Below are 25,218 nucleotides of genomic sequence, written 5' to 3'. Positions count from 1 at the left end.
CAGGAACGACGAACATCTCCTTACCTGCGTCCACCGGGAATGAGGAAGGAAGGAGGTGGGCGGGACATTCCACCCGCTCATCTCCTCCCCTCCTCTTCTATTGGACGGCTGTTTTGTGATGTCGCTGTGACGCCGATCGTACCTCCCCCTTGAAGGAGGGATTGTTCAGTGTCTCCAGCGACGTCGCAGAACAGGTATGTGCGTGTGACGCTGCCGTAGCGATAATGTTCGCTACGGCAGCGATCCCACATATCGCACCAACGACAGGGGCGGGTGCTATCGCTCGTGACATCGCTAGCAATCGCTAGCGATGTCCCAGCATGTAAAGCACCCTTTAGAGTGGCCGCATTTGTAAAAACCTATAGTATGTAAACAAGTGTCTGTATTAGTAGAATTTTTTTCCCAATATACAAATAAACTGGGTGATAGTGTGGCGCCCCTGAGGCTTCAGTGCCCACAGAGTATTGCACCCAAATTTGGGTATGTGCTAAACTTGCATCCTGAGGAGGTCAGTCCCGGTTTCACCAGAATACACAATCAAATACACACCGAGTTGCCCTGTTCCCTATGGGGATTGGGCTGGGGTCGGGTAATAAAGTGGTTGTCGACAGAGTGGCATTTACAGGATGGCTTCAACAGGGGCCCCAGTCCCACTAGCTTAGAACCTGGGAGGGGGGAGGTGCAGCCAGCAGAGGGAGTCAGGAGCCAACATAACAGTCTAGAGGAGTTCTCCAGCAGGAGAGGAAATGAGCAGTCGCATCTACAGGTGCTCCGGTGGCAAGGAGGAGACGTACACACAATTGCCTTGGGGAGAGTGAACCTGCTCCCCATGGAATCGATGCCACGCAGGGCGGCAGGATCCTAGGGAAGATCATACTTCACGTTGGTTTTCCAGAATCTGCCTGGATGGGAAAAGCTTCAAGCTTCCCTGACCACACAGCGCCTGACAGCACAGTGGCAGAGAGGATCCGGGGTCTCGCATCAAGCCAGACCCCATATTGGAACCGCAACACCTGCATATAGGGAAAAGAGTACATCTCGTGAAAACCCGGGTCCCTATGTAGCTTCAAGCCAGGGGATCCACAGAGGTGTTACAAGGGGAAAACCCACTGAACACCCAAACCGGACTGATCTCTTATGGGTTCATGTTCAATGGAGCCCATCATGGCAAGTGACTGGTATTACCAGGGTAAGCGGCACAGCACTAAAAGTCAGTAAGCAACCTGGAACTGCAGCCATAGACTCTGACTCTTTATTACCGGTACTGCTGCTCCATACTGCCATTACTACTATCCTCATCAACCTTCTTGGGGCTCGCTCCACCTGTGTGGAGCGATACCACCCATAGCTGCTACTACCATCTGTCCATTCCCTGGCCACATACCACAGGTGGCGTCACAACATTCACCTCACTACTACCCCCATCATCCTTCCCCAGCCATCTTCTGTACACCTCAGGGCAACGGAGCCGGGCTAGGCCACCCATGACAACGACAGTCGACAGCCTGGTGACGAGTAGGTTAAATGTACCTGTTCCATGGGGCGCTACAATATGTTATAATGGATTGGAGCCTTTTCTGCCACAATTTTTACTGATTCTGGCAGGATTTTTTTCAAATTACTGTCTTGATATAATATTGCCAGGTGTTTTTCAACTATTTTTCTGATTAAATTATATTAAATTGTGGGCTATATTGTGTGAGAAAAAAAAATTAGTTTTTTCTTATTTTGCAATATTTCTTTTTCTTTAAGCATATTCTACCTATTTCCATTATGCACTATATTCGTGACTCGATCCAGCATCCATTTTGGATATTTTCTAGTCTATCCTGAAGTGATTTAATTTCAGATGGTAATCTTTCCCCAGATGTTATATTCCTCTTGGTCCTCACCATTTCTCCCACAGGTAGCGAATAGTGTAGAATTAGTGGCCATTTCTTTTCTGTATAGTCTAAAAAGGATTGTACCATCAATATTTCTGGATAGTGTAACATCCAGGTATTCAATTTCATGCAACTGAACATTAGATGTAAATCTAAGATTCATATAATTTTGGTTGATATACCGGACAAAATCACAAACCAAGGAAACCGGACCATCCCATATTAGGAGAAGGTTGTCCAAAAAATTACCATATCGCCTAATTTGGGATAAAAAAGGACTGGAAGCAGTGGATATATTTCCTCCTATGTGGACAAAAATAGATTAGTAAGGGTTGGAGAGCAACTCCCTTCCATTGCCGCTCCTCTGGTTTGCAAAAAAAAATATTAAACAAAAACTAGTTGTGGCTTAACAAATACTAAACGGCCATAATCAAACATTTGTGTATGACATCAGAATAGGAACTATATCTCTTCAAATGAGCGGAGATCATCAAATCATGGGGAATTGAGGGATATAATCCCACTACACTGCAACTAAGCCAGACACAAGAATCAGGGAAATATATCCCGTCCAAAGATGCTATCACATGCTTAGCATCGCTAATAAACTCAGGTGCATCAAAGGCAAGGGGTTGTAAATACAAATCAACCCATGTATTCAATTTTTACCCCAAACTCCCTATGCCTCACACAATTGGTCTAATTAGGGACGGAAAAATGTCCTTCTGGACTTTAGGTAGAGAATGAAAAACTGGGATCACAGGGTGATCCACATATAAATCATCCTCGATCCTCTTGTTAATAGCACCCATACTAATTCCTTCCTGCAACAGTGACCATAGGTTCTTATGAAATTTAGAAGTAGGATCAAAACTCAATTCTCTAAGTGTTCACATCCTCTAGCAAAAAAAGATAAATTTGTTATAGAGGCCCACATCCATCAATACAATGGATTTGTCCACTTGTCAGATAATAAGATCCGCATTTCTCCTTAATTCAGACAGAGCAAGTTCTTCATCCTTAGTAATATTTCTTAAGATTTTTTCTTTTTGAATTTTGCTTTTTTAAAATTTTTAATTCCACCTCAATAGTTTCTTGAAAAACATCCAATACGGGTGGACAAGACTGGATGGAATAAAAATATATATTTCTTGTCCAGAAAAGTTGATTAAGGTGAATGTCAGTTGCATACCTCCCAACCGTCCCAGATACAGCGGGACTCTCACACTTTTGAGCCTTTGATCCCGAGTCCCGCCCGCGAGCTATGATCCCGTGGCTCCGCCCACCCACTGTAGCCCCGCCTCGCTGTTTCTCTCTTCTATTCATTACAGATTCGAGCGCGCACCTTGAAACTCCTGTGACTGCTGCTGAGGTATGAAACACCCCCTGCAGCAGAGCCGACCCCCCCCCTCCCACCAGCACCAGAGCGGACGTCCACAGGCCCAGAGCCTGTGCGCTTCCCTCCACCTGTTCTCTCTGATTCCCCGTGTGTGGCTTCTCCTTGCTGGCGACACACAGGGACTCAGGAAGCTGAGGAGAAGACCATGCAATCAGCACTTATCTCTCCTGTAGATAGTACTGGCCAGTAAAAACCTATGCAGAGTTACATCTGCCAGACTTCTATTAGCTTACCGATCATGTGGTCTCCTGCCTGTGGGGCTGCTGGGTCCTAGCTACCCAACAGGTTCAGCTTTGCTTTATCCTGGCTGCCTTACCAGTTAAAGGGAACCTGTCAGCAGAAATTTCGCAATAAACCTAAAAGATTCCCCTTCTTCAGCTCCTGGGCTGCATTCTATAAAGATTCCTGTTGCTATTGTACCCCCTTTGAAACCTAAATAAATACTTTATAAAGTCTTACCTTTTTGTATGCAAATGTTTTTTTATGGTCACGGGGGCGGGCTGTCTGGCGTCCGTTATTCACACCCCTGCCGCTGTACGCCGTCCCCCATTGCTCATTTCCATACATGAGGACGCCTTCCTCATGTAACTGTCCTCCCGAAGTCTTGCACATGTCCAGTGGCACTCTCACGGAACTGAGTACTGTGCAAAGTGTGAACGCTTTTGAGGTGATTGTGCAGGTGTGAGATTATGGGCGGCGCTGTGATTGTCATCAGCAGCGTCATCCAAGTACCCGCCCATAATCTCGTGCCCGCACTTTTCCCTCTGCCTCCCCCGTTATGCGCAAGTGCTGGCCATATGAACCACGTTACCTATTATCACGAGCACGAGATTATGGGCGGGTACTTGGATGACGCTGCTGATGACAATCACAGCGCCGCCCATAATCTCGCACCTGCGCAATCACCTCAAAAGCGTTCACACTTTGCACAGTGCTCAGTCCCTCGAGAGTGCCACTGGGCATGCGCAAGACTTCGGGAGGACAGTTACATGAGGAGGGCGTCCTAATGTATGGAAATGAGCAATGGGGGACGGCGTACAGCGGCAGGGGTGCGAATGACGGACGCCAGACAGCCTGCCCCCGTGACCATAAAAACAATTTGCATACAAAAAGGTAAGACTTTATAAAGTATTTATTTAGGTCTCAAAGGGGGCACAATAGCAACAGGAACCTTTCTAGACTGCAGCCCAAGAGCTGCAGAAGGGGAATCTTTTAGTTTTATTGTGAAATCTCTGCTGACAGGTTCCCTTTAAAGAGAACCTGTCAGGTGCAATATGCACTCAGAGCCAGGAGCAGTTCTAGTTGCATATTGCTAATCCCTCCCTAACTGTCCCTGTATACACTAGCATAGATAAAGGGATCTTTAGAAAAAGTATTTTTAAAGATCTTATATCTTATGCTAATGAGTGCGGGGACTAGTCCCAAGGGCATTGCTTCACTTGGCTAGTCGGCTCACATAGCGTGTTAGTACTCACACAGAGGCGTAATAACATGCTAACAAGCTATGTGAGCCGACTAGCCAAGTGAAGTAACGCCCTTGGGACTAGTCCCGTTGCTCATTAGCATAAGATATAAGATGTTTAAAAATACTTTTTCTAAAGATCTCTTTATGCTAGTGTATACAGGGACTGTTAGGCAGGGAATAGCAATATGCACCCAAGACTGCTCCTGGCTCTGAGTGCACATTGCACCTGACAGGTTCACTTTAAAGGGAACCTGTCACCATATTTGGTGACTATAAGCTGCAGCCACCACCAGTGGGCTCTTATATACAGCATTCTAACATGTTGTATATAAGAGCCCAGGTCGCTGTGTAGAAAGTAAAAATCACTTTATAATACCAAAGGGGCAGTGCGGTGCAGACTGGTCAGATGGGTGACAGGTTCCCTTTAATCTCTGTTGGACGGGCTGCCCAACTGGTTCGACTCTGCTGGATCCGAGCTGCCCAACCGCTTCGGCTCTGCTGCGTCCTGGCTGCCCAACCGGTTGAGCTCTGCTGCGTCCTGGCTGCCCAACCGGTTGAGCTCTGCTGCGTCCTGGCTGCCCAACCGGCTGAGTTCTGCTGGATCCTGGCTGGCCAACCAGTTCTGCTCTGCTGGATCCTGGCTGGCCAACCAATTCTGCTCTGCTGGATCCTGGCTGGCCAACCAGTTCTGCTCTGCTGGATCCTGGCTCACTAGCCAGTTCTGTTCTGCTCCATACTGGCTGTCCAACCAGTTCAGCTCTGCTGGGTCCTGGCTCCCCAACCAGTTCAGCTCTGCTTTGTCCTGGCTCCCCAACCAGTTCAGTTCTGCTAGGTCCTGAGTTTACCTTATTAAAGTCAATAGCCACTTCACAGGTCGTGCTAAAATCCTATTTTTTTAGGGCTGACGGAGAAGGTCCTGACGGAGCAATTGATGTTTGGCGGAAACACAATGGGAACATAGCCTTAAAGTGACAGGTATTATCTCCCCAATAATAGCACAAATAATAATGTGATGTTGGTTAATTGGGGTTATCCGTCCAGGACTTTTGGATTTTGTTTTCTTAAGGGGCTAAGAATTCACAGACAAATAGTTGTTATCTACCTGCCTGTTCTGCGCAGCGCTGATCTGTGCCGACTCAGAGCGATCACAGACGGTTCCTGGTGGTGATTCTGCAGCTTCATTTGCCCTCACTGTGGAGAGTTGATGCATTTGACCTCACTGTGGAGGTCAAACGCTTCCCATGATTACAGCAGAACAATAAGTCTTCTTTAATTGCTTCTATTAACCCCTTCACCCCGGGAGATTTTTCATTTTTTCCTCTCCTTCTTCCAAGAGCCGTTCTTTTCTATTTTTCCGTCAATTTTGCCATATGGGGGCTTGTTTTTTGTGGGATGAGTTGTTCTTTTGCATGAAACCATTAGTTTTACCATATAGTCTACTGGAAAACGGGAAAAAAAATCCAAGTGCGGTGAAATTGCAAAAAAGTACCATTGCACAATTTCTTTTTGGGATATTTTATTCACCGTGTTAAATATATGGTGAGGCTGACAGGTCAGTAGGACACCTCATGTCAGTACGAGTTCATAGATAACAAACATGTATACTTTTACTTTTATCTAAGGAGTTAAAAAAATCAGAAGTTTGTCCCTCAAAAAATTGGGCTTTTTGCGCTATTTTCCGAGACCCATAGTGTTCTCGTTTTTCAGGATCTGGGCTCAGTGATGGCTTATTTTTTGCACCCTAAGCGTTTTTAGGGATGCAATTTTTGTATAGATGCTACGTTGTGATCGCCTGTTGTTGCATTTTAAATAATTTTTGCAGCAACCAAAAAACTGAATTTTGGAATTTTTTTTTCTCGCCACACCGCGTACCGATCACATTATTTGATTTTATATTTTGATCGGGCATTTCTGAACATGGCGATACCAAATATGTGTATTTTAAACAGTTTTATTTTCAGTGGGGTGAATGGGTGTGATTTGAACTTTTAGTTTTTTTTTAAGCTATCATATTTTTAAAAACTTTTTTTTTATTTATTTTACTAGTCCCCCTAGGGAACTATAAGGATCAGAAGTCTAATCACTTGTTCTTTTCTGTTGATCTAGGCTGCACAGCTCTGATCAGCAGAAATGCTTCTTTCCTGTCAGTGCCAGAGCTCTGTCAGGTCTCACAGGAAATACGTCAGGGTAGCAACAGGAGTCATCACATGACTCCGAGCTACCATGGCAACCATCATCTCCCAGTGATTGCATCACAAAGCTCCGATGGCAGCGGGGAATGCGTGGCCATTTAAATCACTTTGCCAATTTTGACAGCATGATCTAAGTAAAAAGCAGGCGCGGGTGGATCGCGGATCCACCTGTGCCTGTTAGCCCCACATTTCTGTTGTTCAAATCAGAAGATGTGTGTCGGGGGGTCACCACCGACTCACCGAAGCAGCTGGCGGTAATTACCCCGACATTACCAAGGACAAACTGGGGTCGTAAAGGGGTTAACCAAAAGCACAACATTATTAAAGATAATTTATCTAATCGAGTAGACCTTATATGTGATGTGCAGCTTTTACATAGTGTAGATTAAGGTGTCAGATCTGCTTTAGAATAGAATTTTGTAGTTTTAAAATATTCAAATTTAAAATAAATACTACCAAGTTTGCATTAAGAATGTTTTATATTTTTTCTGTTTATAATTATTGTTTATAAAACAATGTGATCGGCAGTGCTGAATGGGTGTGGATAGGGAGTGGTTATGGGCGTGACTAGTTGTGAAATGGGCGTGGTTAGGGGCGTGGCCTAAAATCGCCGCGGCGCGCATGGCGCATCGCACGGTTTGTCCCTCTTTCCTTTCTTTGAAAGTTGGGAGGTATGTAGGTGTATGAGATTTGTTTTATATATAGATTTTTCTTTAAAATTTACAAGATCCAAATCAATATCCTGTTCCACTTCTAAATAATGACATAGTATCAATGATCAAGCAAATTTGTTAACATCTAGAATGGTTTTATGCATATCAAACTTATTAGTGGGTGCAAAAGAAAGACCCTTCAATAGGAGACTCAGTTGAGGTTCAGATATAATATAACTGGAGATATTCACTATTTTTGTTTGTAATTTCTCTTCTGATAGTATGTCTTTTTATTTGCATTTCTTGTGTTTTTTGCTGGCCCTCCTCCTCCCTTTGTGTTTTTTCAAAAATCGGTTGTATTATTTTCACCCATAGTAGTTTGTCCTACTTCCACTCTCTGACCTTCATTGGAAAAAAACAGATCTTTACCCATAGTGCGTTTGTAAGGCCGGAGTCACACTTGCGCGAGTCTCGCATCGCATCACCCGGCACGGCCTGACTCTCTCCGGACAGGAGCGTATCAGCTGCATAGAAATACATGCAGCCGACCCGCTCCTGTCAGGAGAGTGATGCTATGCGAGACTCGCGTGAGATATGCATAAGTGTGACTCTGGCCTAATTAACAGAATCCATTGAGGTACTAGAAGAACTCTCACTGCTAATTTCCACGGCTATATCTATATCACTGAAGCTGACTTTCGTATCCTGAGTGTGTCTATGCTGCCCCTCAAATTTCAAAATAGACCTATTTCTGAATTTTTTATATTTCTTTTCCAGAGATAAACTTTATTTTTAGCATCATCAGATAGATCTCTATCAAAGTTGTTATATGATCTTCCAACATGGCAACATTTATTTTGAAAATTTTATTCCATTACTCATATTCCTTTGTAACCGAAAATTTAGAGACTACATTTTTGGTTTCAATAATATCCTTTTTTAGAACCAACATTTGTTCCTCCTGTTAAACAATTAAGCTCATAAGTTGGAAGTAATTAAGTATTTCTGTCCACCTTTTTTCAAACTCATCCGAGTATATAGTGGTTGCCACTTTTTTTATGTGTATTCCACGTGGGGTCATTTTTCTCTCTAAATATGATGAACTAGTAGTATGATCCCACCAGGGTTTACAGTCCGCATCCCTATTCATCCAATTCTGACACATATTGCTCCTTAAGAGGACATTTTTTTTAAAACATTTGTGCCGCTTTCGTTTTTCTGGCATTAATACCACCCTCCCTTCAGGGAGGAGCCCAGATCTATCTGGATGGTCAATAATATCTGTCTCCAACTGTTGTGACATTATATATTAGTAGTGAAAGTATCCATAGAAATTCAATTTTAATATAGAGACACTGTGCTTAATCATTTTAGGTAATAGTTCATACAATAATCGAAAACAAGAATAGTGTCTCTATTTAACAGGGAGCAAGACAAACACTTGTCATTTGTCTAGTGTTTAGACCAATTGTGCAGGTATAGGGAGTTTGGGGGAATAATTGAATACATTGGTAGATTTGTATTTACAACCCTTTGCCTGTAATACACCTGAGTTTATTACTAGAGATGAGCGAACCGGTCGCGGTTCGGCTCGAGTTCGGTTCGCCGAACGGAGGTCTCGTTCGAGTTCGGTTCGTCGAACGTTCAACGAACTGAACTCGAACCGCATAGGAAACAATGGGAGGTAATCACAAACACATAAAAACACCTAGAAAACGCCCTCAAAGGTGTCCAAAAGGTGACAAACAACTCACAACACAAACACATGGGAAAGTGACAAGGACATATACTCATGGAAAACAAAAGAGCTGGACAAGGAAAAAGAGGAGGAGACACAGATATTGGCATGGCACGCCCTTCTAAAATCATGTAAAACACCGCAAGGTGACTCCAAGCGGAGTCTCCCTTTTTTTCCAAAAATTGGGCCACACACACACCCACCCCTTCAGTGGCAGCACTTGTGCCCTAGTTGTACACTTCACAGGTAGATTTGCATCAAGCACAATCAAAAATACGCCATACTTAACCGTCCCCAGGATGACACCGGGGTAGGTAGCAAAGTCTTTGCTGAACCATGACTTGTTCATCTTGGCTCCTTTTAAAAAACACAGCAAGCAAGTTTTACTCCAAGTGGAGTCTCCCTTTTTTCCAAAAATTGGGCCACACACACACCCACCCCTTCAGTGGCAGCACTTGTGCCCCAGTTGTACACTTCACAGCTAGATTTTCATCAAGCACATTCAAAAATACGCCATACTTAACCGTCCCCAGGATGACCCCGGGGTAGGTAGGAAAGTCTTTCCTGATCCCAGCTCTGTGCATCTTGGATCATTTTTAAAAACAATGTAAGCAAGGGTTACTCCAAGCAGAGTCTCCCTTTTTTTTCCAAAAATTGGGCCACACAGACACTAACCCCTTCAGTGGCAGCACTTGTGCCCTAGTTGTACACTTCACAGCTAGATTTGCATCAAGCACATTCAAAATACACAAGCATTTACTCTCCCCAGGATGACACAGGGGTAGTAAATTCCTTGTGGATCCATGACTTGTTCAATTTGATGAACGTTAGTCTGTCCACATTGTCACTGGACAGATGCGTGCGCTTATCTGTCAGCACACACCCAGCAGCACTGAAGACACGTTCAGAGACAACGCTGGCAGCTGGACACGACAAAATCTCCAAGGCGTAAGTGGAGAGCTCTGGCCATTTTTCAAGATTTGAAGCCCAAAATGAGCAAGGCTCCATTTGCAAAGTCATGGCATCGATGTTCATTTGGAGATACTCCTGTATCATCCTCTCCAGCCGTTGACTATGTGTAAGACTTGTTGTCTCAGGTGGCCTTGCAAAGGAGGGTCTAAAAAAAATTATGAAAAGATTCAATAAAATTGCTGTTACCAGCACCAGATACGGTGCTACTGGTACAGGTAGACTGTTGAAGATGACGAGACCGTCCCATGTTTGTCAAGTTACAACTGGGAGATTCACTCCCTGCACCTGCACGGTTGTTTGGTGGAAAAGCCGAGCTAAGATCGAGTAACAGCTTCCGCTGATACTCCTGCATACGTGCGTCCCTTTCTGTGGCTGGAATTATGTCACAAAATTTGGACTTGTACCGGGGATCTAATAGTGTGGCAAGCCAGTAGTCATCATCACTTCTAATTTTGACAATACGAGGGTCATGTTGGAGGTAGTGCAGCAAGAAGGTGCTCATGTGTCTTGCGCAGCCATGCGGAGCAAGTCCACGCTGTGTTTGTGGCATAGAGGTGCTAACCGTTCTTTCTTCCTCTGACATCTCCCTTCAACCTCTTTCAACTGAAATTTGACCAAGGTCTCCCTCATCCGCTGAGTCTTCCATGTCCATGGACAGTTCGTCCTCCATTTCTTCATGTTCTCCTGCACCATCCTCAACATTTCGCCTGCTACCATGCGCCCTTGTTGATCCCTGTCCCCCATGGTCCCATGCCTGCTGCGTTGGTGATGATGAACGTCTGGACCTTGGTGATGTTGTTGTGTCTTGCGCATATGAATTCTCCTGTAGTTCCTCCCCTTCCTGTTGTCCCACCCCCTGACTCCGAATAGTGTTTAGCGTGTGCTCCAGCATGTAAATGACTGGAATTGTCATGCTGATAATGGCATTGTCAGCGCTAAACATATTTGTCGCCATGTCGAAACTGTGCAGAAGGGTGCATAGGTCCTTGATCTGAAACCACTCCAACAGGGTGATCTGCCCCACCTCTGCATCTCGTTGGCCCAGGCTATACGTCATGACGTATTGCACCAGGGCTCGGCGGTGCTGCCACAGTCGCTGTAACATGTGGAGAGTCGAATTCCAGCGTGTCGCCACATCGCATTTCAGGCGATGAACCGGCAGGCCGAAAGACTTCTGGAGCGATGCAAGTCGCTCAGCAGCGGTGGTTGAACGGCGGAAGTGAGCAGACAGTTTTCGTGCCCTGGTCAGAAGGCCATCTAAGCCGGGATAGTGTGTTAAAAATTGCTGGACAACAAGGTTCAACACGTGAGCCATACAAGGCACGTGTGTCACCTTGCCCAGGCGAAGGGCCGCACCCAGGTTTGCAGCATTGTCGCACACGGCCTTACCAGGCTGCAGGTTGAGTGGAGACAACGATTTATTAAACTCAGTCTCCAGAGCTGCCCACAACTCAGCCGCTGTGTGACTCTTATTTCCAAGACATTTCAAGCTAAAGACCGCCTGATGCCGTTGCGCTCTGCTGCTAGCATAGTAATGAGGGGTGCGTGATTCCATCTGTGCAGTGAGAACGCTGGTGGCCTGACCAGGCAGGCTTGGGGCGGAGGTGGAGGACCCAGATGAGGTGGAGGAGGCAGAAGCAGTGGCGGAACTTGAACAGACAGAGAGGATTGACACACAAGTCGTGGGGACGGCAAGACTTGTGCAGCAGACCCTTCGCCATCTATCACCATAGTTACCCAGTACCCAGTCAGCGACATGTAACGTCCCTGTCCATGCTTACTGGTCCAAGTATCGGTGGTGAAATGCACCCGTTCACACACAGAGTTTCTCAAGGAACCGGTGATGTTGTGTGCGACATGCTGGTGTAGAGCGGGCACACCTTTCTTAGAGAAGTAGTGGCGACTGGGCATCTGGTACTGGGGCACAGCGACAGACATAAGGTCTCTAAAATCTTGTGTGTCCACCAGGCGGAAAGGCAGCATTTCGGTAGCCAAGAGCTTACAGAGGGATAAAGTCAACCTCTTAGCTTTGTCATGGGTCGCAGGAAATGGCCTTTTATTTGTCCACATCTGAAGGACAGAGATCTGGCTGCTGTGTGTAGACGGTGTTGAGTAGGGTGTCCCTGGAAAAATGCAGGTTTGTGAGGAAAGTGACATGATGTTGCCTTCATCCAACGTTTGTGCTATCGATGTCTGAGAGAGCTGTACACACGCACTTGTTTCCCCTTCCAAACCAACTGACGACCTACCAAGCAAACTGCCTGTTGCGGTTACAGTGGTGGAAGTTGTGCATGGAAAACCAGGTGTGACAGCTGTCCCCACAGTCCTAGAAGATCAAGAGCGCGCGGATGCACTGGAAGGGGCAGGCGGTGGATGGTTCGCTCCGCTAGGCCGCATTGCAGCACGGTGATCTTCCCACTGGGACATATGATATTTATTCATGTGACGATTCATGGAAGAAGTTGTCAAACTGCTGAGGTTTTGCCCTCTACTAACAGAATCACGACAAATTTTACAGATCACATAATTTGGGCGATCTTTTGCTATGTCAAAAAAGGACCAGCCTAGGCAAGGCTTAGAGGGCATGCGACCTGCTGATCCACCCCGACTAGTGCTCAGAGGCACAGTGGTGGCTGAGGATGCAGTTGTAGACGTGCTACCAGTACTCCAACTCTGTCCAGGAAGGCGCAAGGTAACTTCGTCGTCAGTTGCATCCTCCTCCACCATCTTTGTTGACCTCCTCGAGGGCCTGACTGTGGGTTGACAGTAGGTGGGATCTAGAACTTCCTCATCAATTGTTGTGTTTGCAGTCCCCTCACCCTCAGACTGAGCCTCTTCTTGCCCTGACCGAATATTTAAGTTATCATCCCAATCTGGTATCTGCGTCTCATCGTCATCAGTATGTTCCTCATTGTCTATAACAACAGGTGTTACAGTTTGTGAAAAAAAGGGTCAACATTATGCTCAGAAACTTGGTCCTCACGGCCTGAATCAGAGTCACAAAGGTTTTGGGCATCACTGCAGACCATTTCCTGGTCTGTACTCACTGTAGCTTGGGAGCAGACTTCTGATTCCCAGGCTATAGTGTGACTGAACAGCTCTGCAGACTCAGCCATCTCAGTTCCACCATACTGTGCAGGGCGGATGGAGACTTCAGAGCTGGGAGAAAGCAAGTTTGATTGGGATGACAACTCCGAGGACTAGTGTTTTTTGGATGCGGTAGTTGAGGTGGCGGAGAGGGCACTTGTTGGACCACTTGAGATCCATTCAAGCATTTTCCTTTTTTGGCCATCATCTACCTTTGTTCCAGTTGTTCGTGTCCGTAAAAAAGGGAGCACATCGGATTGTCCACGGTAAGTAGTAGACATCTTACTTTTGCTGGAAGATGGTCTATCTTCAGCAGATGTTAATGGAGCTTTGCCACTTTCCCCACGGACAAACCCTTTTTTTCCTTTTCCAACACGCCTCTTCCCCTTTCCACCAGCATCTGTCATTTTGCCACTCATTTTGATTGCGACAAGATTGTGCACTTAAAATGTGGTAGTAAAAATTGAGAGGTGGTGTAGATTGCAGCGGTGGTCTATCTTTATTAACAGCAGAATAAACAACAATAACTATCCCTGACAATGCAACTATGGCCCTTAAACTGGCAGCATAATTTGCTAGTATAATGGCTTAGTAACAATGAGTTTGAGTGTGCAATGCAGAGGTGCTGCACATAGATTTGCACCCGTGGGACACTAATGGAAGTCCAACAGCCACTTTTAGGTTGCCACTAAGTTTACTCAGTGTTTGCTAGTATAATGGCTTAGTAACAATGAGCTTGAGTGTGCAAAGGGCAGGAGGGTACAGTGGCAGGGTTGTGGGTCTGGGTAGAGGAAAGGAAGCCTCTCTTTCTATCCCTCCTAATGGGGAAATACAGCGAGGAAATCCCTGACCTTAGCTACACAGACGCTGTCATCTTGTGTAGCTGTTAAAATCTGTTTTCACGGACCTGACTGTCACCTATGGCTCTGACCCTGCCGGTATTAGCCCTTAAAAGGACTAATAGAAACTTCTATCCCTATTCTGTATAGCGCTGTGTATAGAGCGTACACAGCAGTATCGGAGACAGGAGCTACGCCAGCGGTGACTGACACCAAGACGCAGAAGGAAGATAATGGCGTGCTGGTGGAAAATGTCCGTTTTTATAATGCAGGGACATGTGACATGGACATCCTATCACACATGCCATTGCTTCTCTGGCTAAAAGTCCACTTAGCTGTGTGTGTGTCTGGGATTGGCCGACATGCTGGCCTGCCCCACTACACGCGCGCGCTTAGGGAAGGAAGACAAGGAAAAAAAAAATTGGCGATCGCCATTATCCAAACAGCAGTGATCTGAATGCGCTGTTCCCGCACACTATACGCTGAAATTTCATAATAGTGTGAGTCACAGAGTGACTTACACTATTACAGCGGAAAGCCAGCTAGTAATTAGCTTGTCTTTTTGCTGCTAGAACCATTCTCGAACGTATCTAGAACTATCGAGCTTTAGCAAAAAGCTCGAGTTCTAGTTCGATCTAGAACAGCCCCCAAAATCCCTCGAGCCACGAACTGGAGAACCTCGAACCGCGAACCGCGCTCAACTCTATTTATTACAAATACTAAGCATATGAAAACATCTCTGGATGGGATATATCTCCCTGATTCTTGTGTCTGGCTTAGCTGTGATGTAGCCCTCAAATCCCCATGATTTGATGATCTCGGCCCTTTAGAGTCATTTAAAAAAATATAGTCCCTATTCTGATGTCATACAGAAATATTTAATTATGGTCGTTCAGTTTCTGTTAAGCTACAATTATTTTTCGTTTAATAAAAGATTTTTTTTGCAAACCAGAGGAGCGGCAATGACAGGGAGTTGCTCTCCCTCCCTTGCTAATCTATTTATGATCACATGGAAGGAAACATGTACATTCATGTCATTTCCAGGAGGGATTTTCGGTCATTGATTCCTATATTATTCCCAATTACCCTTACATGTTATCAATAATACACTGACACTGCTTGCGACTTGGTAGAAATGGCCACAGCAGCCCTTTATTGCCTATTGTTTACACACTAACACAAAGGAGGGCGCAGTCCAACGGGCGTCCCCAAAATTTAACAATAGGTAATACCATAATAATGCAGTACGTAATACAATACGTAACCCTGGGTAGGCCCGGTCCAGAAACCACCTTCCACCATCAAAACATGATCCCTGGCCGCAACACACACTGGGCCGGAGATGAGGTATTAATCACCTGTGGATCAATACCCCCACCTTGCAGGACCCATGCCTGCAAGATCCCTGTAACCGGAGCCACTATATCCTACAAGTGACTCTCCAATCAAATAACATTATCCGTTAAACCGCCTCTGGGCCAGACCTACCCCCGCCACAAGTCCAGTCGAGAAGCCATACTCCACCACCAGAACACAATCCCTGGCCGCAACACACCAACCTAGAGATACAAGGCATTAATCACCTACGGATCAATACCACAACCTTGCAGGACCTCATGCCTGCAAGATACCTGTAACCGAAGCCACTATATCCCACAAGTGACTCTTCAATCAAACAACCTTATCCGTTAATCCGCCTCTGGACCAAACCTACTCCTGCCGTAAATCCGATTCAGAAGAAACCATATACCATCACCAGAACACGATCCCTTACCGCAACACACTGACCCAGACATGGGGGGTTTAATCTGTAGGTGATTAATGCCTCCTAAGTAGCATAAATTATCAACTGCGCCTCGAACCCTACACCTTACTCTTTACCTCCAACCCAATATCATCCCCGGCCGCAACCTCCAGCCCAGAGATATGAGGCATCAATCACCTACGGATCAATCCCCATGTGCATAGCAGTAACTGTGAACTTAAAACCTTAAAGCCCCTTATCAACTGTAATCTAACAATATCTCCGGCCGCAACCACCAGCCCAGAGATATGAGGCATCAATCACCTACGGATCAATCCCCATGTGCATAGCAGTAACTGTGAACTCAAAACCTTAAAGCCCGTTAGCGACTTGAATCTAACAACATCCCCGGCCGAAAACCACCAGCCAAGAGATAAGGGGTATTAATCACCTGCGGATCAAAACCCCCCCATGCCTTGCAGAACCCCATGCCTGCACTGCACTTGGATCTAGAACCATAAACCCAACCAGTGACTCCTCCTGCGATTACCATTTCACCAAAAGGGGTCACTGACCATAACAATGGTCCCATATATAAATGAGGTAATAGTCACCAAAGGAGTAATACCTTTACCCAAACCAAAAAATGTCCGTGCTTTCAATTACCTGTCACCTGGGCCAATGTAGCCACCTGTGACTCCCCGGCAACCACCAACTCTTTTTAATATATAACCCTTGGCAACAACACTGACCCATATGAGGCATTGATCACCAACGGAGAAATACCTCCACCCTGCAGACAAACTTGTACCTGCAAGTCACCAGTAACCGGAGCCCCTGTACCTTCCCCAGTGGCTCTCCATCCAAACACCAGTAACAATTAGAGTTCCTCTGGACCAGACCTACCCCGCTGCTATGACAAAGGACATAATCCCCATTATTTATGCTGACCATTCACATATACATCATACACATCATATACATATACATATACTACCACATTACCACCCATCTTATTCGCCCACTTACAAGAATCCCCAAATGACAATATGTTTTTTTTTTCCAGACAAGACACTTTCGCCACTCCTTACTTTTTCATTTTTTTTTTCTTCTACATAATGCCTTTGTTAAAATTGAGTAATTATACATGCATATAAACACAACAATAATAATAATAATACACAACAGAAAGGAGGGTGGGTGGGAAGCTGTCATCCAGGAAGTGCAAGAGGAGGTAATTGACTCCCACCTCCTATTATATACACCATGATGCTCCCCCCTGTCCTACCACCACACTCCACCCCCTAACCAATCACCTTCTTTTTCCTCATTCCTAACCATCAGCTTTTAACCCTATCAACTGCCTACCCTCCAGACTGTCATGTCGCCCCTACACCCTATGGGTTCCATGGCTTTCTTGACATTTCCAGGAGGGATTTCCGGTCATTGATTCCTATATTATTCCCAATTACCCTTACCCGTTATCAATAATACACAGACACTGCTTGCGACTTGGTAGAAATGGCCACAGCAGCCCTTTATTTCCTATTGTTTACACACTAACACAAAGGGGGGCGCCGTCCAACGGGCATCCCCAACATTTAACAATAGGTAATACCATAATAATAATGCAGTACGTAATACAAAACGTAATCCTGGGTAGGCCCTGTCCAGAAACCACCTTCCACCACCAAAACATGATCCCTGGCCGCAACACACACTGGGCCGGAGATGAGGTATTAATCACCTGCGGATCAATACCCCCACCTTGCAGGACCCATGCCTGCAAGATCCCTGAAACCGGAGCCACTATATCCTACAAGTGACTCTCCAATCAAATAACATTATCTGTTAAACCGCCTCTTGACCAGACCTACCCCGCTACAGGACAAGCCACGTGACACCTTGCGTGGCCTGGACCCCCACACACCCAAAGCTTGCTCCTCCAGCCTGCAAGCCGAAACCAACCATTAAACCTTTCTATCCTTCAACTTAAACTCTGAGCATCCCATATATGCACCAGCCAACGTTACCAGTTCACCTTACTGCACCACACTCCCCTTATCCTTGGTGGAAGCACACGCCACTCCAAATCCCTTTGAACCTCCCCATGCCACAATCCGTATATATTTTAAAACTGCCCTTCAATATGGGTCACACTGGATGACACACCATGACCACCACATAACACGGCCACCCACTTGTACCAAAACACCCTTGATACCACAATTCGGCTCCCAAGACAAACATTCCAAGAACCAATCTCCTTGCTTTCCACACCATCATACATAGCCGGTGCCACCCCATAAAACTAAACAACTGTAGGCAACCCTGTCTCCAGCTCGACAGGGACCCAGCCACGTCACTGGTTCACTCTGCTCACTGGCTACCTCTGACGGCCACTGGTTCCCTCCGACGGCCTGACTGCCACTCAGGCACACCCGGCACACCATGCCACAAGCTCCCAAACTATTCCTGAATCCACACCATGCCCCACCGGCATCAGTTAAACAAGTTAAATGCAGTACTGCCCGTACCATCGGCCTCCCCATTACCGACCAAAGAACCACTGTACCGTCACCCTGCCCCTCTTCCTGTCTCCAGCTGGACTTAACCACAACAGGGGTTGAGATACCACAAACAGGATCACTCTCACACTGCCTACTCAGCTGAGCCACTTCGCACCCTGTCCCCTAAGGAAAGGGCTAAAAAATTACCCCCATTTGAAAATGACTGCAATCCATAGCCTTCAAATTTCCCCTAAAGCCGACCTTGCAGCCTAAACAAAAGTAGGGGGGGGGACGCACCGTCCGTGCCCCACCCACCTCAGACTCACTAACACATGCATTACACATACCTCTTCCCCAGAGCAACATATCACTACCGGTTTTCCCCAACCGATTTATTCCGCCATCACACACTCTGAAAACAACAGAGGCTCAAGCTGTCTTTCCCAGAAAAATTCCCAAAATTCTTCCGACATACTCAACCACCACACTAACTGACATTCTTCAACCGAATTCAGGTCCACTCAATTTTCCATGAAGCCCACACGGCCTAACCGAACCATGCCCCACACCAATGTTATCATGCCGCCAAAACCGAACGCAATCGCAATCATCGCCCTGACCTCCAAACCATAATCCACGGTCCGCTTCCCTCCGTAAACCGCACCAACAACAAGTTCCCCGTACAACAATGCTCCCCGGAAAATTGCAGCCACACCACTAGCCCCGATTGACTCCATATGCAACTATGGGCATCAGGAGACACAAACTTTACTAAACACCATGTCCGGGCCTTGGGCTCTTATAGGAAACCCTATAACACACAACCCCTTTTGAGCCCTCATATTACACCCTATGATAAATTTAAAACCGTAGCCACACCGTAGTACCCACTCAAAACAGACCACCATAGGGTGTACCACTATTTTCCCGCAACGCCCAACTGCACCCTCCAAACCAACTACCTTTCTGCCGCAAGACTAGAGCACCACGGCTCCCCAAGAAAACCCTTACCAAGATCCCCATACTTACCACCGGACCAATCATTTTTACTTTTTTTTTGTTTTTTCTGTTGTAAATTGTATAAAATATATAATCGAACTCCACCAGCCCAAAGATGCCATGAGCCCAAAAACACGAAGCACATAATAATACCATACAGCCCTAAGCCACACGACTTACACTCTATGCACCACGAGGACCTAATCCTGAAGTCCGAGCCATAACTCGCATAGTCCCCTCCCCATAATCACGGATGTCCGAGGAACTCCATTGTTCCATCTGCGGCCCATCATTGCTGATTCACCGAGTTCATCCACAGCAGCCCAAAGCTGCCCACCACCTACGGTAACACCAATTCAGGCCCGCTTGACTCATCATTCCTCCCAGCACAAAACTCCAAAATGGGATAACATGCTGACTACCCACGGATTAACCACCATGCTACCATAAATGCGGTTTCAAGCCTACAAACCCATTACAGCAACCAACACCTCACCTTCTCCCACATTTCCGCTCTCCTTCTCCAATTATCCACAGCAACCCTTACGCTATACCGAAGCCCCTCACCCACACTAATCACTCACGAAATCCCCAGAAAACTCCCCGCACACTTTGTACCGCGGGACCCCTCTCCCCTTTACCTTACCCACCCTAATTCAACCAATTCAACCAATATGAACCACCATGCATTAGAAGATTCCTAATAAAACACACCAACGAACCTTCAACAAATACTCACTCTCCACCCGCTCACGTGTGCCGCAATCATCAGCATCCGTACCAAGTCTCAAATGACCTAAACTGCGTCGAACGACGAACCTCGCCATCCCCCATCCTGAAACTGTAACCACCAGACCTAACGCCACCTGCACCCTCACGGCCATGCCACCATGACACCACCCTGTCCGTAACTCTGTCTCCGGCCTCCAGAACATGAACCCACCCCCCCCAGGGACCACGTCACCAACTGACCCACGAACTGACCACACGCTCCAACCCCCCGAGGCTGCTACCCACATCTCTAGTCAGTACTACACTATAGCGACTGTCCCCACCACTACAAAAGGCTAAAACTTAAATTGGTTAACTTGCCAGGCTACCTCCAGAGGACGCCCTTAGATCAGCCATCCCCGTCCTTTCTCGCCGCTTGTCCACGTCCATTGTCGTTCCCGGGACAGTGCCTCAAGCTGCAGCCACCGAATGCCCGCTGGGTTCACCCCTTGAGCAAGGAGCACCACGTCCACATGCCACGTTTGGGCCAATTGTCGCCTCCGCAATGTTGGGCTCTCCCCTCTCCTGGGGGAAGCCGCTACTGATGGGAGCTGCACCGCTGACCCAATGCCTGCTCCAGGAGAGACAGCAGGCCTCCTCTCTCTCTCTCCTCCTCACTGCTGCCTGCTGTGTCCAGTCCACTGGACCTGACGATCCAGCCACACAGGTGTCCCTGCAGGCTGCAGCCCTCCGGCCCCCCTGCGGGGGGGGGGAGGGTATGTAGTGCATCCACCGCCGCTGGGCGCGCTCCCACCAGGAGCCGCCGCTTCACTCCTAAATCCAGCCCGAGGCCTCACACCGGAAGTAGGTCCCCGGGCTGGACACGCCCCCTTTTCGGTCGCCATGGCCCTGCAGGAGATTCCTCCTGGCAGCCAGAGAGGGCACAGCAAGCTACCGCGGCCCGCTCTGCCGCGGAGGGTCCCCACGGGGGTGGGGGCTCTCAAGTTTCCCTCCTCTCCCCCCCACCTACCCCAAAAGACCCCTGGCGAGGTCTGAAAATAAAACCGCCGCCAGCACTGCAGCACAGAAGGGAGGGGAAGGGAGAGGGGATGGTGCCGAGGAGACACCCAGGCAGCCTGGATGTGGGACTGCGCTGCCTGGGCACCCTGCACCGCCATGCTGACCAAGGATTCATCAGGACGTCATGATGGAGGTTTCCCCAAGCTGTCATCCAGAAAGTGCAGGAGGAGGAAATTGACTACCACCTCCAATTTATACACCATGAAGCTCCCCCCTGTCCTACCACCACACTCCACCCCCTAACCAATCACCTTCTTTTTCCTCATTCCTATACTAACCATCACCTTTTAACCCTATCAACTCCCTGCCCTCCACACTGTCATGTTGCCCCTACACCCTATGGGTTCCATGGCTTTCTTTACATCCAGTCATTTTTTTATCCCAAATTAGGTGGTATGGTTGTTTTTTGGACAACTTCCTCCTAATATGGGATGGTCCAGTTTCCTTGTTTTCTGATTTTGTCCGGTATATCAACCAAAATGACATGAATCTAAGGGGTGCTTTACACGTTGTGACATCACTACTGATATATCGTCGGGGTCACGTCGTTAGTGACGCACATCCGGCGCCGGTAGCTACATGGCAACGTGTAAACCCTATGTCCGATGATGAATGAGCACAGAATCGTTAAAAATCGCTGATCTGTGTAACGTCGTTCATTTTCATAATGTCGCTACATCAGGAGGTACGAAGTTGTTTGTCGCTCCTGCGGCATCACACATCGCTGTGTGTGAAGCCGCAGGAACGACAAACATCTCCTTACCTGCCTCCACCAGCAATGCGGAAGGAAGGAGGTGGGCGGGATGTTATGTCCCGCTCATCTCCGCCCCTCCGCTTCTATTGGCCGGCCGCTTAGTGACGTCGCAGTGACATCAATGTGACGCCAAACGCACCCCCCCTTGGAGGAGGGATTGTTCGGCGGTCACAGAGACGTCGCCGACCAGGTATGTGCGTGTGAAGCTGCCGTAGCGATTATGTTCGCTAAGGCAGCGATCACCACATATCGCATGTACGACAGGGGCGGGTACTAGCGCGCTGGACATCGCTAGCAAATGCTAGCGATGTTGCAACATGTAAAGTACCCCTTAGAGTTATATCAAGTGTTCAGTTGCATGAGATTGGATTCCTGGATGTTACACTATCCACAAATATTGACGGTACAATCCTTTTTAGACCATACAAAAAAGAAATGGCCTCTAATTCTTCTCAATTAGCTTCATCATGTCATTTGAGACATATTATTAAAGGGGTTATCCGGCTTATTTTGCCTATTTTTTTATTTCACTATTGGGCTATTGGGCATGTAGGTAGATACCAACTACCTACCTGCCCTGCCGTCAGCACTTCTCCCCCGGCTAAGAGCTCCTGTCGGTATTTTGCTACTTCCTCTGATTTCACGTAGTCAGGTGCAGGAGCTTATCTCCTGCCTTGTTGACAGACATCACAGTCAATGTCATTTTGGTTCCCTGCTACCAACTAAGTACAGTACAACACAGCCCTCACCCCCTCTCATCCTCCTCTGCACTGGGGAGAAGAAAGTGCATCAGAGAGAAAAGAGTGAGGGAGGGGAGATTGTATTATATAACATCAGGGGTGTGTGTGTGTGTGTGTGTGTGTGTGTGTGTGTGTGTGTGTGTGTGTGTGTGTGTGTGTGTGTGTGTGTGTGTGTGTATGTATGTATGTGTATATATATATATATTATATGGAAGTGCTGACAGTGAGACGGAGTACAGAGACACAATATTTCTAGCACATTGGTACAGCATGACTGCACTTACTTTCATGGCTGCACTTGCTTATGTGTACAGTGCAGTCTTTTACAGGTGCTTAGTTCTCTTGTAAGTCTGACATTCTATGGTTGCCAAATATGATATGTTTCTCTCTGTAATACAAGATATATACATACCTCTCTGGGGTCTCCTTCTCCTTCCTCATGTGGCTATGGATTTCAGCCACTTCAACCATCAGTTGTGGTAATCTTCTCTCACATACTCTACTGCCATTGCTGTATGTAAACATACACGTGTGTGTGTGTGTGTGTGTGTGTGTGTGTGTAAATGTGTGTGTGTGTATATGTATGTGTATATATATATATATATAATATAATATTATATAAAGCTCTATGTATGTATGTATGTTTGCTTGTATGTGTATGTGTGTGTGTGTGTGTGTGTGTGTGTCCGCTAAAGGAATTTGCACTGTCGCATTTACATTCACGAAATTTTGCACAGACTCATGTGACTCAGGGAACGTCAAAGACTATGTTTTGACGGGAAAATTTAACCCCGCTCTTTACAGTTAAGGGGGTGTTACACGCAGCGATATCGCTAGCGATATCGCTGGTGTAAGCACCTGCCCCCAAGTCGCTGCCCGTGGCGCACAAAATCATTAGGAGCCATCACATGGACTTATCTGCCTAGCAACGTCGCTGTGTCCGGCGAACCGCCTCCTTTCTAAGGGGGCGGTTAGTTCGGCGTCACAGCAGCGTCACTAACCGACCGCCCAATAGAATGGAGGGGCAGAGATGAGTGGGATGTAACATTCCGCCCACCTCCTTCCTTCCTCATTGCCAGCGGCCGCAGGTAAGCTATACCTCATCGTTCCCGAGGTGTCACACATAGCGATGTGTGCTGCCTCGGGAACGACGAACAACCTGGGTGCTCAACAATCAACGATATTTTGAAAAGGAATGACGTGTCAACGATGGACAATAAGGTGAGTATTTTCCATCGTTAACAGTCGTTCCTTGCTGTCACATGCAACGACGTCACTAACTATGCCGGATGTGCGTCACGGAATCCGTGACCCCAGCGTTATATCGTTAGATACGTTGCTGCATGTAACGGGGCCTTTACTTTCCAAAAATCCTGCCTCCATTAAATTGAATGGAGGTGGGAGTTACAGGCTATTAACAGCAACTGTCAGTGGTTGCTATAGGAACAAAATAAACTGTTAGTATAAGAAGCTTATGTGTGAGGTAATATGATGTCAGTGGGGAAACTGGGAAAGAGACAGACCTGGAAAGAGACAGCCCTGGAAAGAGAGAGACAGTTACTATCCCGGGCAACGCCCGGGTACTACAGCTAGTATATATCTAAAATATATTTTATATGATCTAAACCATACCATTCTATTTTATCTTTGAGTTGTACGTTTCTTTTATTATATAGATCACATACAATATTACATGTTACTCACAATTATTATTTTTTACATTTCTATTGTGACTATATGAATAAGACATAGAGGGTCGAAACCTCAAGTACTTGTCACGGGACAGAATGGAGGCAATGGGATAAGGGCGCCTGGACTGACCCTCAGACTAAGCGAACCCCAGCTATCCCTAATCCCAGAATTACCTCTGAAGGTGAGGCCATCTTGGCCGCCACCCTGATGCTGCTCCTAACCTGCCATGATCTAGTACCCCCTCTCCCCTCACCCCAGGGGAGGACTGGGATCAGATTGGTAGCCCCACAGAACATAGATTAACAGAGAGGAAAACCAAAACTAAATAGCACTGCACCCAAACACAGAGGTAAAGACAAATAATGGTAGAGGGGGAAAACCAAGCAGGGAAGAAACTACAAAACAAGATCTTAGGTTAGGTTAGATCTACAACAACAGCAAGCATAGAGCAACACTTGCACCAGCAGCCTCAATTGCCTCTATGTCTCCACAGCAGGACTTGGTAGAATGAAATTCTATCAACCGCAGGGATGAGATGGCTGATGGGCCTTTTAAGGAAGAGAGGAGTAGCCGAAAAAGGCTGCAGCTGAACTCCCATTAAGCAACTTTCAGCAAGGGAAAACTGACATTAACCCTTGCTGCGCCAAGAGAAAGCAAAATACATTTCATATTGGCCTCCAGGGTAGGGAGAAAAGCTCAAATAGCAGAATCGTCACAAATCACTCCATGGTGAGGCATAAGTGTGACAGTACTCTTGCCT

At 46.8% G+C, this 25,218-nt stretch overlaps 1 protein-coding gene across 2 annotated transcripts in view; it reads right to left on the bottom strand.

Moving 5' to 3' along the window:
* The window catches only part of KMO (kynurenine 3-monooxygenase), a 1,795,071-nt gene that overhangs the window by 434,452 nt on the left and 1,335,401 nt on the right, over nucleotides 1–25,218 (bottom strand). The window lies entirely within an intron of this gene.

Source organism: Anomaloglossus baeobatrachus, chromosome 3 (genome assembly GCF_048569485.1).
Source record: "Anomaloglossus baeobatrachus isolate aAnoBae1 chromosome 3, aAnoBae1.hap1, whole genome shotgun sequence".
In the NCBI taxonomy this organism is placed as follows: Eukaryota; Metazoa; Chordata; class Amphibia; order Anura; family Aromobatidae; genus Anomaloglossus; species Anomaloglossus baeobatrachus.
The sequence above is the reverse complement of the archived record's forward strand: the minus strand, read 5'-3'. Positions and strand labels throughout refer to the sequence as shown.